General features: G+C 27.7%; 1 long non-coding RNA gene across 3 annotated transcripts in view; it reads right to left on the bottom strand.

Annotated features, from left to right (window-relative positions):
- Nucleotides 1-19094: 19094 nt before the first annotated feature.
- LOC106679432 (uncharacterized) overlaps nt 19095-19862 on the bottom strand; it is a 205510-nt gene continuing 204742 nt past the window's right edge. For all 3 annotated transcript variants that reach the window (XR_010845125.1, XR_010845124.1, XR_010845126.1), the window contains one exon: nt 19095-19455. This is a non-coding gene — a long non-coding RNA (uncharacterized lncRNA). The remainder of the gene's footprint in view (nt 19456-19862) is intronic.

Below are 19862 nucleotides of genomic sequence, written 5' to 3'. Positions count from 1 at the left end.
GTCATTTATAATAATGCAATGCTTTTTATTTACTTTCTGAAGTAGCGTTTTAACAACACATTTAAGTATTTAAAAAATTAAAAATATTGTACATAATTGAGTAACTGTAATTAGTGCTTTTATTTTTTTTTTTGTTATATTAGTTCACAATTTTTCTTATTTTATCTTTATTTGTTCATGTACATTGATTATGTTCATCTTACTTATCTTTTTGTTTATGTGCATATAGAGATTTTATTTATTTATATGTATATATATTTTTTTGATTTGGTACGAATATGATCATTAATCACTGTTACTTATTGCCCTAGGTTGTGACAGATTGTAATATTTATCAATAAATAACATTTTTAAAAAAATGTATTAAAAACATTAATGATTCTTTTAAAATAAATAATTCAAATTTTATGCATTGTAGTCTCAAAACCTTTCATTTCTCTTATAAGTTCGACCTTTCGGCCAATACGGCCATCAGGGACAATCTACTTAATACAACTTTGAAACTATATAATTTAAAAAACTCTAACTTCATGCAGGCTATTCTGCCCAGATTTTTGCAACAACCTTTGTTGTTTTAGTGATAAAAGTTTAAGGAATAGTGTCTGTTGATAAATGATTTTGACTTTGTTTTAAGTGATATTTGACTAATTAGATATTGATGTTTTTGACCTGGGCAGAATAGCCTGCATGAAGTTAGAGTTGTTTAAATTATATAGTTTCAAAGTTGTATTAAGTAGATTGTCCCTGATGGCCGAAACGTCGAACTTATAAGAGAAATAAAAGGTTTTGAGACTATAATGGATAAAATTTGAATTATTTATTTTAAAAAAATTACCAGTCTCAAGAAAATATTAAGATTATAAATAAATTAATGATTCTTGTGGAAAAAAAATCAATATGTATCACTCTAAATAAAGTTTTAAACAAACTTTTTATTATTACTATGATAATTCATGTAACATTTCTTACCGATTAACCAATTATAACTCGGGTTATTAATTGTACATAATGGTCAATATCCACGTTGTGCGTCAAACACACAATTCTTCCTCTCTCTATCCTGCACCCTTCCTCTTTCAACTTCCTCAACAGGAAAACACATTAGGAACACGAGGCATGCAATAGAGCAGAGGTGCCTAACAACTTGATCGCTCGCAATGTCGGGGTAGAATTCCGAGTGTACCATGGACTTTGAAGCGATTGTAGAAGACAAAACTTTATAGCAATAGTTTCACACATAATTTATATCGACCAAAAGTTATTAATTATCCATGTTATTTTAATTCCACTAGAATAATTATTGTTATGGTTCACGTAGGTAGATAAGCCATATATCTGCATTTCAGTACGATGTGTACTCAGCGAAACTTTCATGATACATTTTCCAGGTCCAAAAAAAAAAAAAACCCGAGTTAAATATTGAAATCAAATTATCAGCCATACTATGCAGGTTTATATCTATAATTTTTCATATTTACGAACAAATATTACAACAACTTATACATTGCAGTTGATAATAAAATTAAAATATTTTAAATTAGTAAAAATTTATCTGGAAAAAGTGTTGAAAATTTTTTTAGGTTACGCATTTAGGTAACAGCACTAGTACAGCATAGAGCCAAAATCAACATAATTTTGATTTTGATAACACCATAATTTTACATAAAGAAAACAATTTGTTCAAAAGAAAAATACTTGAGTCAATTTATATATCAGAGAACATCAATTACACAGTTAATTTTAAAACAGATACTAAGAATTTAAACCAACATTATGTTATCCAAGTAAGTCTCTTGTCAAGATGGAGTCCTAAGTTTCGAATCTGTTCAACAGGCGTTAGTGGAGTGTTTAGAAAGGATACTGTAGGACAGGAGAGTAGAGGCTTACGACGGAGAGTAAAGGTGATCTGGTGGGATTTGTCAGGATTGATTTTGATTCTCCAGTTTTTACACCATTCTTCAATAGATGTTATGTGTGTCTGCAGTGTTTGTGATGCATTAGTTGGGTCGTAGTTTACAGACAGTATACATGTGTCATCAGCGAGAAAAAACTCAAATAGTAATTAAACTATTTAATGTTAACCAAGATTTTGCCTTAGGTCGCTTTCTGGTCACTTTATCGGGAGATTTTAAGCAAAATAAATGGAGAAATTTGTTACTATTTACAATTAAATGTAATAATGGAATTTTGAGAATTAGAATAAATACCTAATGAGACAAAAATGCAATTTAAAATTAATAAATTAATTTAAAAAAAAAAAAAAAACTAGGCTGCCCTGTGTGCGTGGGAGGTTATAAATGGTTTGTTATATGGTAGTGTATTAATTGTGGATAACCTTATATAAGAAAAACTAAATATTAATGATTTTAAATTTTAAAAAAATAGGTAACTAGACTTCAGCTTAGTAAGCTTATTAATAATAAATATGACTCTCTAATAATTGACTGTTTAAATAGGCTTTTAACTTATAATAAAGAAAATGACCTGGGCAGAATAGCCAGCAAAAGTAACTTTAAATTAATGTGAGGAAGAAATTATATTGAAGGTATGTTATATTATTAGTGAATATGTTGTTGTTATAAGTGTTAAAAATGAAGATATAATATAAGCTGTTAAATATTTAGATGTCCTTGAGGATGGCTAAAATGGCCGAAACGTTGGACTGGTGAAAAATAAAAGTGTTGAGACAAAAATGGATACAAATTTTTGATTTATTTAATAATTAACTACCTTGTCTCAAGAAATTGAAATAATATAATTAAATTAAAATGTATTTTAAATTAGTAAAAATCTATTTGGAAAAAGTGTTGAAAATTTTTTTAGGTAACGCATTTATGGAATACTGCTATCAAAAGTTAGGTCAGGAAATTTATTTTCTTCGTGAGCCTATATCTCGAAAACTTAATAATTGATTTAAGAAATAACAAATAGTTTTAAAACTATATATTACTTATCCGCCCATTCCTCGCTGGAATGCACCTCATACTGATACACAGAGTATAAACATAGTATGCTTTTTACACCCCTTTTCCCCCTTAGACTACACTTATGACAAAAATAAATCGAACACGACACATTTCTCTCAGTAATTACTCAATCATCCAAATAAGATTCAGTCCTATAATAAAATGGAGTTTTCTACTTTTAATAAGTAATTAGATCTCCTGAAACCTTTACTAAGGCGTCAGGTAACATAGTTGAATGGTGTGAATGGAAGTACCCACACACTCGTACTTAATATATACAGATAACTTGCAAAGAACACTCCGTATGATGGTAGTAGATTTCACAGCATTTGTCGCGTACTGAAAACAACAGCCGGCTTGTAACTTGCAACCTGGATTTGAATCGCACTTGCAACCTTGCAACCTATATATGTAAGCACTTGTTCAATAACGTAGTCCAGTGTTTGCTGCGATTTTCCATTTAGGTGTGAAAGCCGCCTCAGAGTTTGTAGCTGATCCTCACAGTTCTATTCCTTAAGTCCATATAGGTTTTATTATTGTCTTATAAAGTAGTAATCTGATTGTTGTCAACTGAAATTTTCTATTATCCGTCTAGATAATTGTCCATTATTTTCCTATCTAGTTCCTGGATACCATGTCTTCTGTCTAAGAGAAAGTCAAGACATCGGACTAAGTCTGAAAAAAGAATCATACAAAGTTTAAAATATCTATTAAAACATATCCAAATTATATCAAGGATCGGCCAAGTTTGGTTTGAAAACACTTGTATTCATTAAAACGCTGACGTTGACAGTAGCAGATAAAATTATATTTAATAAAAATAACTATTAATATGAAGTTATATGTTTTAGTTGAATTGGAATGCATAAGGGTCATCATTAATTATGTAAGCATTGGAATAATTTAGAAGTCATCGAATAAAAAAAAAAAAAAAAAAAAAAAAAAAACCAATCTATTTTTTTCTATGTTTTTTGAGGGAAGATTTTGAACCTTATACAGATGGAGCTTATATTTAGCTACATAAAAAATATCATTATTCATTACAACCTATTTTTATAATTTAAACATTTATGTTTCATTCAGGTAAAACCTACTTTATTGAAAAATTAACCTTGCTAAAAATAGACAAGCCATATTATTATAAGCAAAAAATCACATCAATTCTAGTGCTAAATAATTAATAACAACCATAAGAACTGTAGTAATGGTAGATTTAGGAATTTTCTGTGGTGGGAGGCAAAGCTCTATATCAGGTCTACGCCGTACTCTTAATCGAAAATTTCGATCTAAAACAATACAGCTATTCATGATGTGTTAATTGTAAAAACATTTACCATGTTAAATATTATAAGTATAGGATTGTGAGCAGCTCTATTAGCATAAGAGCTCCTAGCGGATTTTCTAACCAACTGTTTTATAACCTTTCCTTCCAAAACTTTATGTTATTGTTTACTTCTATGTTTTGTATTAATAAAGCAAGTCATTACAAAATGCCTAAAGCGAGTAAAAAGTTGTCTAAACTTTGCCTACTGAGTGTCTCGTTGATATTCTGACTTGAGAGGAAAAGAATCAAAATGAACTAATTGACAACTGTCATTACATTATAGCTATTGTCATCCATTACTTTATTAGTTATAAAAACATCCAAAACAATAATAACACACAGAAAAAAGAGCAAGTAACCTAACACAACTAACAAAACAGTGACGAGCTCAGCTGGTTTGTTTCGTGACGTCATTCTCCATTTAACAGACCTAGTAACAGACTCTTAACTATGTTATATGTTATATCGTTTTAACGTGGTAACAGAAGGAAATATTTCTCCATTTAACACGCTTTAACATGTTAAAGTAAACATCATGATTACCGCTAATATAGTTTAAAATAATGTAAATTTTGAAATACCATTTACCGTTTTAATCAAGGATTTAATAATAACAGCACCAGCTGTATTTTATATAATAGAAAGAATTTGAAAAAAAAATTACTTTAATTTTTATAAATCTATTTTTTTTATGGTAATGTTCACACATGTGGTGATTATTACCTCAAAACATAAAATAACAAAAATATAATAAAATAATTAGTAATTTTTTAATGTATTTTTCCTTAAAAACAAAAACATAATATTGTAAATAGGCAAAATTATCATTGTAATTTTTAAAATAAAATAGTAATTTTTTAATGTAAAATTGAAAAATATATTTTTAAAAAATGATTTTCTGTATATTCACCAATTTTGTTCAGAAAACATTATGAAGGGCCCCATCTATAATTTGGAAGGTTCCTATATTCTGAAGTTCTCGCAAGGTAAAGGGCACGGCCCTATCCTAGGTATAATATTTAAGAGCATTACACCAGAATAAAAATATTTATGCTTAAAAGTTTAAATTATTTTAAATCTTTTAAATTATTTAATGGAATATTTGTCATCGAAGTATATCAAAGCTTACCGAAAATGTTTAGAGAGTTCAGTAAGCTATAGCGTTAGTTAGTAAAGCTGGTCACGAAGTTACTTTTTTTTTAGAAATTGTTCCAAAAACACTTTGTATTTTTTAATAAGTCTTAAAAAGCATTCATTACTGTTTGAAACATTCCTTAACAATCAAGCATTTAACCAGGACAATATCACCAGTCATGACACGAGCTATGCAGAATGGAATATCAGATTATTTTTCAAATCAAATAAAATAAGACAAAAAAAATTCAACTTATGCAACGATATTGGCTATCAACTAAAAATATTACATGTTCTTGATAACATGTGCCTCATGAATATTAGTAGTAGTGCTGGCCGCCGCAAAATGATCAATGACCTTTGATAAAGACATGACTTTGGGTTATTTTTTAGTTTTATAGCATCTAATCTCTTTTGCATCATTTCATAGTATGTAATTATAGTTCAAATATCTATAGGTTTTTGTTTGTGAAAATATAAAGCATAGAGCACGTAATGCTCCGTATGAGAACCTATACACACTTATAAGGTAGATGTAGAGATTTTATATATGTTTTCCAGTGTGGAACAATATATATTGGTAAATACTGCCTGCATATGCCTCTACATTTGACATGTGAACATTTAACGATGCTTACCCAATCCCGAATATCGGAATATTTTAGGAAAAGCTCATAGTACAAGAGCTGGGAAGAAAAAAAGGCAGTTATCTCACCCCAATTTTTGATTACTTTAATGAAAACTATGTATAATTAATAATCAAAATTGCTGAGTCTGCCAAGTATAGGGGGAATAAAAAATGGTGGCTGTTTCAAAACCTACCAACAACACTAGAAAACCTAAGAGAACATTATTTAAAGAAGAGTAAATTTGCTGAAATATTAGCCCTATAAGAGCTGTTTACGTCCAATAGTTCTCGAGATACAGCTTTTTAAAAAGCAAAAGTTCTCAAAAATCTACTGAAAGATTAGTGATTAGTTAATTTATTATGAGAAATCTGTATCTCAGGAACCATGTGACGTACAGATGTCTATTAGCACTCGAATTAAAGCCAGTTGAATGGACTATCAAGAAGTTTATGACTTTTACCTTCGTAGGAAGAGTAGTTTTTATAATATTCACTAAAATAAATTGATATATAGTTGTTCGGAAAATAAGTTTGATTTATGAAAAACTTCATTTCAGAAACCATTGGACGTATAGATGTCTGCCAGCGCTCAAATTAAAGCTAGTTAAATTTACTATAAAATAGTTAATAATGTTTATCTTTGTAGGACTAGTAGTTTTTATGATATTTGAGAAAATAAACTCACAAAATGTTAATTTTTAGTTATTCGTATAAAATTTTGGATTTTTGAAAAAATATATCTCTAGATCAATAAGACGAACAAATGTCTGCCAACACTCAAGATACAGGAAATGTAACTTACTATAAAGTAGTTTATGACACTTATCTTCGTAGGGGATTGTAGTTTTTATGATATTCACATATGAATATAAATTTGGCAAATGAAAATTTGTCCGAACAACTATAAATCAATTTATATCAGCCAATTTCATGAAAACTATTACTCCTAAGAAGATAAATATCATAAACTACTTTATAGCTCATTAAACTAGCTTTTAGTCAAATGGTTTTTGAGATATAGATTTTTTAAGATAAATTCAATAACTACCGATCTTTCTGTACGTCCCATACAACATTTTTATAAAACGTTGCTTTTACAAAAGCTATATCTCGAGAACTATTTAATGTAAATAACTCTTTTAGGGCTCATATTTTAGCAAATTTGCTCATCTATGAATTACGTTCTCTTAGGTTTTCTTGTGTTGTTCCTACTTTTTAAGATATAGAGCTCCGAATGAAAAATGAGTTTTTTTTTATCGCTTTGAAACATCCGCCATTTTTTAAACCCCCTACCTATACTTGGCAGACTCATCAATGTTGACTAGTAATTATAAATAGTTTTCATTAAAGTAATCAAAAATTGGGGTGAGATAGCTGCCTTTTTTCTCCTCTTGGGCTCTGGTACTATCATGACAGTGGTCTCAGTCACTGTTGGCGATCCTGAAATTAAATTCCATAACTATGACTGTCTCACTAACATTAATAATAAAACATATATTGCTGTAAAACAATAAATGTTGTTGAAAAATATAAATATCTAGGTGTTAAGGTGGATGCTTTTTCTTGGGAACCCATATAGTAAATTTTTTTAAGAGCTTAAGATTATGCTCATATAAAATTTATTGTCTCCAATTGCTACTTAACAGAGAAGCTTTAATAATGGCAAAGAATTATTTAAATCTATATTGAGATATGGGATCGAAAGTTATATTACCCGTGCTGATGGTCATTTATCAAAACGTTTAAGAAAAATAATGCGCCTCAGTAATTAAGCAGAAAATCTTAAAATTGTTGATACTTTACCAAATAAACTAATTTATTTTCACAGAATTATTTTTAAATTAAATAAAAAATTAAATTTATCTAACCATCCTACAACAATATATTTGGTAAACTTACCTTAAACTATATGGTACCATATCTATTCAATCGGTTACCAGAAGAATTAATAAAGAAATCAACCACAAAGAAAAATAAAAAAAAGAAATATTTGACTGGGTACTTCTATGATTCTCAATAATTGATTTTGATTCACCAATGACCATATCTGCCTGCATTTTGTCTTAACTCCACATAATTATTCATTATATTACGATTAAAATATGTGTCATAGGTATTATTATTTAAATATATAACTAGATCCATATTTTTATTATATTCTTGTATCATACTGTTTTATTCTCATTATTATGTTAATTCACTAATTGTAAATTTGCAGCTTTATTAATCACTTCAAAGTCCTTTCAGTTATTTTTATTATTATTTTATTTTTTATTTCCCTTATTTTCATTTTAGTATTTGTTAATTTAATTATTAGTTTTATCACTAGAGATCAATTCATATTGTACTGATCTGGTTTTTAAATCGTAATAGTAATTAAGAAATTTCACTTATGTCTATCAATTTTATGTTATTAAAAAAAAAAAAGCGTGGCTCTACTTTAAGTCAGTATCCAATAAATGGTGGTTACATTATATTTTATTCATTCATAAAACTCATTTTGAGTCATTATATTTTCACCTTAACATTGCAATATATCTCTAAAATGAGAAGGAAAATTGGAAAAACTTATATTCTAATACCTAATCGAAATCCTTCCGGTTTATTTTAAATATCTTCAGAGTTAAAAAAAAAGAAATAGAAAATTTAAAAATTTAGATAATGTAGGGAGGATTTCCTCCACCATAATGTAAAAGAAATAATGGGATATCTTCGTCTTGATGTAAAAATTAATGTCTAGGAAAAACATCCATTTCATAGGTTTCTTTACTTCTTTTATTAATTTCATTTATATTTTATTATAACCAAATAGCATTAATAATAATGTGAACTGTGATGTATCGTTGAATTTTTCAAGATCAATCGCCAGATGTTTCATCAATTAAGAGTAAGAGAGAGGGCTCCCGAACCCTCTGTGTTGACTCACGGCTACAGTATGAGAATAAATATTAATCTGCCCCAGCTGAATTCAACTGGTTCTTGGAGTTTGTAGCACAGCGCCATACCACTGAGCCACTCCGCTTCATAATCTGATATAAATTGTATAATTTACAATTAAAACGATTTTTTAAGTCTTGAAGTACGATCATGTCTTTGTGTTGTGTCCTCACAGTATGCCTTTTGTATTTATTATTTTATTATAATTTTATGAACATCTAAATATTATAAATTATAATTTTGAATCTATTTTATTACTTTATTTAAGGATAACATTATTATAAACAACTTAATACAATTCTCAAAACTAATAATAGCCTGTTACTTAACAGTGTACACAGCTCGACCAGAACAATTAACTTATCGAAGAAGAAAGGCTGCTAATCGAAATACAAATTTCGTAGGACAATATTTGGCCTTCCCACGTCCAGCGCTAGCCAGTATCAGCCTAAGTAAATAATTTACGTCCAAACTTTAGAGATAGTGTACTTCAAGCAAATTATTCTGATACTATTATTAGATAAAATTAATTGTTAAGTTTAATAATCCAATATATAAAAAGTTTATGTCCGAAAATAGAAAATCTGGCGTGAGGTGTACATCATTTACCATCCTATCACGTTTTGTGGGTTGTGTTGAATTTATCCCTATTTTATGATTTTTCTAAAAACCAAATCTAAAGACCTGGAAAGGCGAAAATTATTAACAATAAATTTATATTATTTTGTTGCTAAAAAATTATTATTTTAGTTAAGAGTTTCTTGAGATTGAAATAACAAATATAAACTTTGTTCCTGCCAAGAAAGCAATAGTTTAACAAAATAGAGCGAAGTAATTATGCAATCAGGAAAGATTTTGGAGTCGTAGCATTTCCCTTTCGAATGAGATTAAAATATTCCTCTTTTAGATAATAATAATTTTTTGGATTTTTGGAATTTTTTAAGAAATTTTGCTTTTAAAAAACCAAATCTCGAGAACTGTTGGACGTAAATAGCTCTTTCATGGCTAATATTTCAGCAAATTTACTCTTCTTTAAATAATGTTCTCTTAGGTTTTCTTGTGTTGTTCCTACTTTTTAAGATATAGAGCTCCGAATGAAAAATGAGTTTTTTTTAAGGTTTTGAAACAGCCGCCATTTTTTATTCCCCCTACCTATACTTGGCAGACTCCTCAATTTTTACTAGTAATTATACCTAGTTTTCATTAAAGTATTAAAAAATTGGGGAGGGATAACTGTTTTTTTTCTTCCCGGCAGTCAGTTTCAGTAACAAGTGCTGACAGTTGGCTATTTAATGATTTTGTATACGTTGACGTCACTTTTTTTCTTTTCTGTTCCTTCGCTTAACTTTGGGAAACATAAACATAGATAATGGAAGAAGGAAGATGATTACGATTCAGAGAAATGGAGAACGGACAGAGGGCTCCAGCACATGTTCTGTAATCCAGTGGCCCCGGGCTCCTGTCAAACAGATTTGACAAATGACTGAATAGCAACTTGGCAAGGTCATTAGTCAAACTGTACACATCCAAGCACTAGCAAATGTTTGACTTTGACGTTTTTCTGCTACTTGAACAGGTCGAAAAAAAAACCAAAATTGCAAGAATGGTCAACATAAGAAAAAAAGGCATTATTTTTTTGAAACTACATTTATGAATTTAATAATAAATATTGGTGTAATTTTAATAATAAAAACAAACAAAATTAAATAAGACAGAAATATTTAATTAAGAAAAAAGATTTTTTTTATTTATAAAGAATAATTTTTATTAAAAGTTTATATTATAAAGGAAATTGAAATTTTCTAAAGATATTTTTTTGAGATTTACTACTACTGTCTTTATAAGTATAATATATCAGGCCGTGAATTTATACCAAGTTTATTTATTCGTATCCTTTTGAAACAATAATAAAATGATAAATACATACATGTGGCATGGAGAATGGAAAATACATTCCTGATATTTTCCCTTCGATTGCCTACTGTCAATATTAATACCCTTTTTTTTTTTCTCGTATCCTTCATTTTAAATAATAACATTAGTTTAAACATACATAGTACATAAAATGTATTATGTATACTTTAGTGCATCTTTTCCCTTTGATTGCCTTGTGGCATTATAGGGTGTTGATGTGGCGGTATATTCTAGCTGTAGCATATGGCTACGTCATGGGATTAATCTTTATACCCTTTTTTTCGTACCTATCATTAAGATAAAATTTATTTGTTAATATTTATACTTTATTTTATTATATTTATATTTTTTTATTAATATTTATACTCTTTTTTTTTCGTACCCTTTATTAAAATAGAATTAGTACTTCATAGATAAATAATACATGAAATGTATTATATATACTTTAATGAGTCTTTTCCCTTTGAATATAAAACTTATTTGTTAATATTTATACTTTATTTTATTACATTTATTAACATTTATAATTTTTTATTAATATTTATACTCTTTTTTTTCGTGCTCTTCATTAAGATAAAATTTATTTGTTAATATTTATACTTGATTTTATTATTTCGTACTCTTGATCAAGATAAAATTTATTCGTTAATATTTATATTTTTTTATTAATATTTATACTCTTTTTTTCGTACCCTTTATTAAAATAGAATTAGTACTTCATAGATAAATAATACATGAAATGTATTATATATACTTTAATGAGTCTTTTCCCTTTGAATTGCCTCGTGGCATTATAAGGTGTTGATATGAGTCCAGTTAAGGTGGTTTAGTCTAGCTATAGCCTAAGACTACGCCATGTAATAATGGAACGTGAATGGACCGTTCCGCAGGTAAATGATTTTTTTTTTGTCGTAATCTCCTTTGTTATTATAATTGACATACGTACATCATATATGTATAAAATATTGCCTTTGATTGCTTTGTGGCATTATGAGGTTAGTTGCAGGGTTCGATTAAGGTAGTTAAGAACACCTGGAGGGACGCCATCTCACAAAAACGCGAAAAGGAAATATAACTTAGTTAAATCGAGGAATATTAAAAAAAAAAAAAAAATTAAAAAAGTGGCTAAAGAAAAGAAAATATGTGGAAATTTTGAAATGATTCATTTAATTAAAAAAAAAATAGTAATCAAATTATGCAGGGATTACGTAGAAAAAGCGCGACATTCCATATCAACGCCACAGTCAATTTAGTTCGTTCCAAAATGTTCAATTTCTTATAATTAAATTTTTTTTCATTCGAATATGTCATATTTTATTTGTAGACTGAATTATAGCTGAAGTTATTCTAAAAGAGATTTTATATAACAAGGACAAAAAAATTACTGATAGTACATTATCATTGGAACAAAAGCAAAACATCCTCGAATCATATCTCTATTAATCCTCAACTAGCGCGCACAATATGTATCTGTACTCTTTGTAGATAAATCAACACTAATTGGCTAATTTTTTTTTTAATACTTTCTCAACCTATCCATAAATTTTTTTGTTGCAAATATTCTTATTTTTTCAATTTAATATCTTTCTTTTTTTTATGAAATTGCGTAGATTCATTTGAATTTAAAAAAAATAATAATATAGAAAATTATTGAGCTATTTATGTTATATCCCGAATTCAACTTTATATGCCATGAAATATATAGTAAGGGAATGTATTGCGATCCTGAAAAATTAATGAATCGATTTTTCAATTTTTTTTTTCGATTTTCTTGATAACCATTTTGATTAAAATCGCCGTGCCAATATAAAATTAAATAAACTTTGATTTAAGGTCTTATCCTCATTGAAATAGTATGACAGGGCTAAAATACCGAATTTTGAAATATCTTCCTCTAAAGTTTCTTAAATTTTGTTTATTCGAAAAAAATAAATGTTTGCAATTATAAGCAATAACAAACAATGGATAATACAAAGTATTAAAATATTTTATGAATAACCAAAGGAGAATAATATAAACATCAGATTTGAATGGGAAAATCTGAAACCAACGGAACATTTCAGATTTGCATTACAACTTTGTCAACATTTTTTAAACTGTTGAATTCCTGGTATATTCGTTATTCCCACCGCAAGGAACCCTTCAAAAAAAAAATTGTAGCAACAGAAAAATATAATTCTTTTGTTATAATTTTTACCTTTTCTTGACTTTTTTATTTATTTTTTTTTTCGAAAATCACAAAAATAGCGATATCTTCACAAAAGCCCACCAATGCACACAAGACTTATGGTGGTAAGTAAAACTTTTGTGATGGAATTGCAGAAACATATTTTTTGGTTTTACAATCATTTCGACGGATCCTGTAAGAGCACCTTTAGACTGAAGAGTTTTACCATTGTCCATGTTTTGTACAACATACATCATTTCGATGTAAGTTTAATGTAATGTAAAAAATATAAGTTTATTAGAGGTTTATTGCAAAATATTTCACTAGCATTAAAGCATCGATTCTAGGAAAATTTGTTATTTCTGCTTTCCTGAAGCCGTATTTCATTGTTATTATTTTCTCTAAAAAAAAAAAGAATGAAAAAAAAATAATAATTTAAAAGTGTAAAATGCTAAATCAGTATTATTTGTTTATGTGATGAAACCATCATGGCTACCAGCGTCTTTCTTCTGTTGATACACTGATTACAAACCTTATTTTTTCAAACTAAAATTAAAAATTAATTCTCTATCTATATTAATTGAAAAATATGTGATTAGGTTTCTGAATTTACTGATAATAACAGACTTTTTTTTTCTAATACATCAGTTGGTTTCCATGTTAAGTTTCAACACTCTTATATTATACATTTCCTTTGTAACAATTTTAAGTTGTAAATTAATAACAAGCCTGACCTCAGTGTATGGAAGGTTATACATAGTTTGTTTATATCATAGTTGATAGCGTAGTTAATCTAAAATTAAAGGTTTTAAAAATTAATGAAGTTTGGAAAAAAATAGGTAACTAGACATAAGCTTAGGTAAGCTCATTAGTAATTAATATCCCAATTAATTGATTTTCATTGGGTGATTTTGACTTGTAATTAATGACATGGACAGAATAGTTTGCACAATATTTTAAAATTTTTATGTGAGGTGTAAATTTATATTTAAGGTATGTAATATTATTAATAATAATGTTGTTGTTAAAATTGTCACAAATAAATGTATAATAAGCTGTTAAATGTTAGATTGTCCTTGAGGATGGTCTAATTGGCCGAAGCGTTGGACTATAATATAGAGTGTTGAGGCTAAACAAGGATACCATTTGATTTATATAATAAGTAAATAGCAGTCTCAAGAAATCGGAAAAAATTATATATATTCATTTTATTTTTAACGTTGAAAAAAAAAATAATTCAGGCGTTTTATTTGTTGATAACAGGCATTGAAAACTTTTAAGGGGTCATCATAAGGTTATAAGATACATGTTAATTGATAAACGTTTTAGTAATTACTCGATATTTTAATTATTATGGCAAAGCTTCAATTTTCCTAATAATTACACAATGGTATAACAACGTTTTTAAAATTACAAAGTGTGGAACATCACCTCTAACAATCTATATTGAGATTCTGGCTTATTATTATTTTCATATGGGAATTACTGGAACAATTTTCATTTTTAATAAAGTTAATATGTTTAGGGGATAAAGTGGATTGGATTATTATTATAATTTGCTATTCGAACGTTGCGTCGTAGCACTGTACATAGCCCGGATTTCGCCAAGGGGAGCAGACGTCAACCCTTTATTTCTAGGGTTCTAGAACGGAATATATGTATATATATATATATATCTCCCTTTGGTTGCCTTGTGCCATTATAAGGTGTTAATATCATTCCAGTTAAGATGGTATAGTCAATCTATAGGTTGCCAAAGGCTATCTTAACCACAATAAATTATTACCTTTAATTAATATCAAATTATTACCTTAACCACAAAAAATTATTGTAAACGAAACTTGAAAATTGAGCTTAAATATATGACAAATAATTGTGCTGATTGAATCTTACCTTTTTCACCGAAGAATCGACGTATATCTCTTACATCCCTTCAAAGGTGTTGTGATCCGTGAGGATGTCAACTCAACAATGTTACCTTTCTAATTGAAGGATATTTCCAGAAAGAAATCATCCATCAATATTTTCTTTCTTTCTTTTTTTTGGAAAGGGGGTCCCAAAAATCTAGAGGGCTTCCCTCTGCCAACGCCCATGTGTCGCAGGATTAATAAACTTATTAAACTTTATTGCAATAATACAGTATTTCGGTTTTTGGAAAGTTTCTTATATCGCTTATTTGATAATGATAATCTCCCTGATTTTTTATTGTAGTAAAATCGCTATTTAGTCTCATTCTGAGCATTAAAATTAATTTATTTATTTTTCGTCGCACCAAAATCAAGCTACTATTAGTGTCGGTATGACGTCATTTCGACATAAACTTGCCCCAGACCTACTTGGGTGTTATTTTAATAGATTTCGTTCATTATTTTTTTTTTGTTATTTAAGCTATTATCTATTACGAGTTATATTTCTTATCGTTATTGTGCCATTACCTAGCTGCAAAAATATGTCAAAACAATATAACATATCTAAATAATAGATTATATTTTTATGAATATCATTTTGTTGTAAATTTAATGCAAGATATGAATTGTAAGTTTATTGTATGTTTGTTAAAAAAACATTCTCTGGCATCAAATCATCAACTCTAGGCAAATTTGTACATTCTGCTTTCATTAAACCGTATTCCATGGTTTTTATTGAAAATAAAATGAAAAGTCTATTAATAAAAATACGTAATAATTTAAAAAACAAAATTTAAAAGTGTAAAATGCTAAATCAGTGTCGTTCGTTTACGTCTAAATGACATAACATATGAAATCATCATAACGTTTTCCTTCTGTTGGTAGAAAGAGTGAAAATCTTCGTTTTTAAAATTCAAATTAAAAATGAATCCTGTGTCTATGTTAATTAAAACATATAAGATTGAGTTTGTGAAATGACTGACAGACATTTTTTTGATAAATCGATTGGTATACATGTTAAATATCAACACTATTTATTATATCATCAACAGTCTAACACTTCGAACAATTGACCATTCTCAAGGACAATCTAACAATTAACAGCTTTTATTATACATTCATCTATAACGATTTAAACAACATTATTATTGATGATTTAATATACCTTAAATATAAATTTACCCCTCACATCCAATTATTTAAAAATGTTTTTCAGGCTATTCTGCCCAGGATGTTAATTACAAGTCAAATTACCTAATGAAACAAAAAATTAATAGAGAATCATATTAATTAACAATAAGCTTACCTACGCTTATGCCTGGTTACCTATTTTGTCACAATTTCATTAATTTTTTAAAACTTTTAATTTTAGATCAATTTAACACAATCAACTATCTTATAAACAAACTATTTTAACCTTCCATACACTCAGGTCAGGCTTATAATTAATTAATTTCAAAATGCATTTTGGCCAAAATTTTTATTTATTTTATTATTAAAATTCATATTAAAATTAAGTTTAAATAGTAACATAAAATTTTGCTAAAAATAAATTTATTTTGCTTAGAATCTCTGCACAATGTTGGTTCAAATTTCTTGTATATGTTTTAAAATTTACTTTATGATTGATATTTAAATTGACACAAGTATTTTTTCTTTTGAACATATTGTTTTTTTTATGTAAAGTTATGGTGTTATCAAAATCAAATTAGTGCTGTTTTATTGAGATCCTTCACTTTATTTCTTGTATAATTTCTATGTTGATATCACGCACTCAAGGAATTGAAAAGATTATATATTAATAATATTAACATTATTTCAAACTTTTTTTTTCTATGTTGTCAAATATACTATTGCGGGATAATCGCCAAGGGATATCACAATCTCATACAGTTTTGAAATACGATATATAGTATTTATAAGAGGTGTTAGAATCTCCTTTTGTAAAAAACTGTACTCCTAAAACTATACTGGGGATGCCTCCTGGCTTATTATATCATAACAGATGTACGTACATAAGTTTGTAGCAGAGAACTTACCTTTGAAAAAAAAAATCCTTGAATGATAGATTATTAATTTTATTTGTCTTCATACAACACTAATGTAAAAAAAAAAGGAAATACATTTGAACTAACTGATAGTGAATAATTTCACAATTTACGCTCCGATTTTTCTAATTATTCTTAAATATTTTCTTAGAATTTTTAATATTTACTGAATAGATTTCAGTATTTGTAGGGTTTGATTTATTTTCAAAATTTCGACGTTAAATTCTTCTAAAATAATATTTATTTGCTAAGTAAGCAACCATCTTTTAGATGAATGCACAGTATGCAGGAGGAAACAGTGAAATTTATTTTATAAAAAAATTGAGGACTGCTTGTGCTTATGAATTAAAAGAGAATTAGAGTTTTATCAATGGGTAGATTCTCCACATGTCTGTATCATGCCATTGTATGACCAACATCAAATTTATTTGTTGTATATGTTTTTAATACAGTCTTAAATATTAATAAAAGAGAAAAAAAGAGAGAGATTTTATTTAATACGATTTTACTTTATTTTTATTATCAATTGATATTATTAAGCCTTGTTTTCAGCTGTTGGAGATTTTATTAACTCCTAATAGTACAAGAGCCGGGAAGAAAAAAAAGGCAGTTATTTCACTCCAATTTTTTATTACTTTAAAGAAAAATTGCTAGTCTAAATTCATAAGTCTGCCAAATATAGAAACGTTAAAAAGAAATAATTTTTCATCCTGAGCTCTATATCTTTAAAACTACCAACAACAACAGAAAAAGTAAGATAACATTATTTAAAGTATAGTAAATTTGTTAAAATATGAGCCATAATAGAGCTATTTATGTTCAATAGTTCCCGAGATATAGCTTTTTCATAAAAATGTGGTATGGAATGTACTGAAATATGAGTAGTTAGTTAATTTATTTTGAGAAATCTATATCTCAGGAACTATATGACGTACAGATGTCTATTAGCACTCAAATTAAAAGCTAGTTTAATGGACTATAAAGTAGTTTATGACACATATATTCGTGGGAGTAGTACTTTTCATGATATTAGCTAAAATAAATTGATTTAACAAATTTTCATGTGCAAAATACATATATTCAAATGCGAGTATCAATATTCGCTACTACCCTTACGAAGGTACGTGCCATAAACTACTTTATAGTTGGTTAAATTACCTTGATTTTGAGTACTGAAAAACATGTATGTCTTATGGTAAGATATATTTTTTCAAATATCAAAAGTTTTGCCCAAAGGCAGCAACATTTTGAGAATTTATTTATTCGCATAGCTCTATCAGGACTCAAATTTTAGAAAATTTACACCACTTTTGATGGTTTCCGCATAGATTTTCTAATGCTGTTGATAGTTTTTAAACTTATTGAGTTTTTAAACAGCCGCCATTTTTTATTCCCCCTACCTATACTTGGCAGACTCATCAGTTTAGAATAGTAATCATACATAGTTTTCATTAAAGTAATAAAAAATTGGTCTGAAATAACTGCCTTTATTTCTCCCTTTACTTTTTCCTTGCACTATAAAGATTACAAGGTTAAAAAACAAGTTGCCCATAAAATCCGCTAGGAAATCCTCTGAATTTAACATATAACATGGCATTCAAATTAGACTGTCTAAAATCCTATACATAATAATATTTAACATGTTAAAACGTTTTGCATTTAACACAACATGAATACCCCTTCTATCTCTCCAAGAAGGGTCTCTAATAGAACAGAAAACTGATATATTTTTCCAACTAGGGTCAAAGAACTAGAGTCAAGTAATAAGGAATCCAGTACCATAACTTTTCAGCTAATACCACTTAAAAAATATGAATATTTGTCGCAGAACAAGTCACTTTAAGTGGATAATATGAATTTTATATATTAAATAAAAACATACTAAAATTAAATAACAATATACGTAATTTCTAATGTTTCATTATATATTCTGCAACTATTATATATAGTTACTAATGGGATTCGGGAAAATATTCAACACAACTAAAAATAACTTGTATTCTTCATCTTGGAAAATTTTACTAATCAAGGATTGGGAAATGTAAATTTTATAGTAATAATTTAAAAAGTAATTTTACCTTTACTTTATTACAATCGTATCAACTTTACATATTTATACAGATTTCTTTGATAGTATAATTGATACTTGTCAATACTGAAAATTGCCAATAAGTTCATCTTATATTGGTAAATGTAAGGCAACGTTTTCCTTCAACTTGAGATCTTACCACAGCCACTCGAATAAATACCAATCAATTACAATTCCTCAGAGCAAACGTCTTTTAGTAATTTGGTCCTCAATGCTCTTGGTCAATCATACTCAAGAGCCTGGCCGCCGAATAAGATCAGCACCAGTCCTTCGTTGGCGCATAGCAAAGTGATGATCCACCATCACCAGAATTATTTCAAAGGTGAATGATATGAACATTACTGCAAATAGAAACGTAAACATTAGCATATCTTGTCAATGATTAATAATAAATTTTAACAAGAAAGAAATAAACATATGAGTCTTTATTGATGATGTTTGTACTTATATACTTTTAACAAACGTAAGCATGGAGATATTATCATGTTTGGTTCATCAAGGATCATGAAGGAATAATTATGATTCTGAACTGACAGAGAAATAAGCAGATTATAATAATAAAATTGAAAAAATAAAAAAAAATTATATAGAAGATAATATATTGAAAGTTATACATAAAATAATAGTAAAGAACATAAAACAAACAAAAAGAGGTAAAAGAAGGACAAAAAATAATTATGACAAATAAAATATAATTGTGTATAAATAATAAAATGAAAAAAAAAAGTTATATAACTAATAATATAAA

This window comes from Halyomorpha halys, unplaced genomic scaffold, assembly GCF_000696795.3.
Source record: "Halyomorpha halys isolate HHAL.00 unplaced genomic scaffold, Hhal_1.1 Scaffold202.1, whole genome shotgun sequence".
Lineage (NCBI taxonomy): Eukaryota > Metazoa > Arthropoda > Insecta > Hemiptera > Pentatomidae > Halyomorpha > Halyomorpha halys.
Note: the sequence above shows the minus strand (reverse complement) of the source record. Positions and strands in the feature narration are given on the sequence as shown.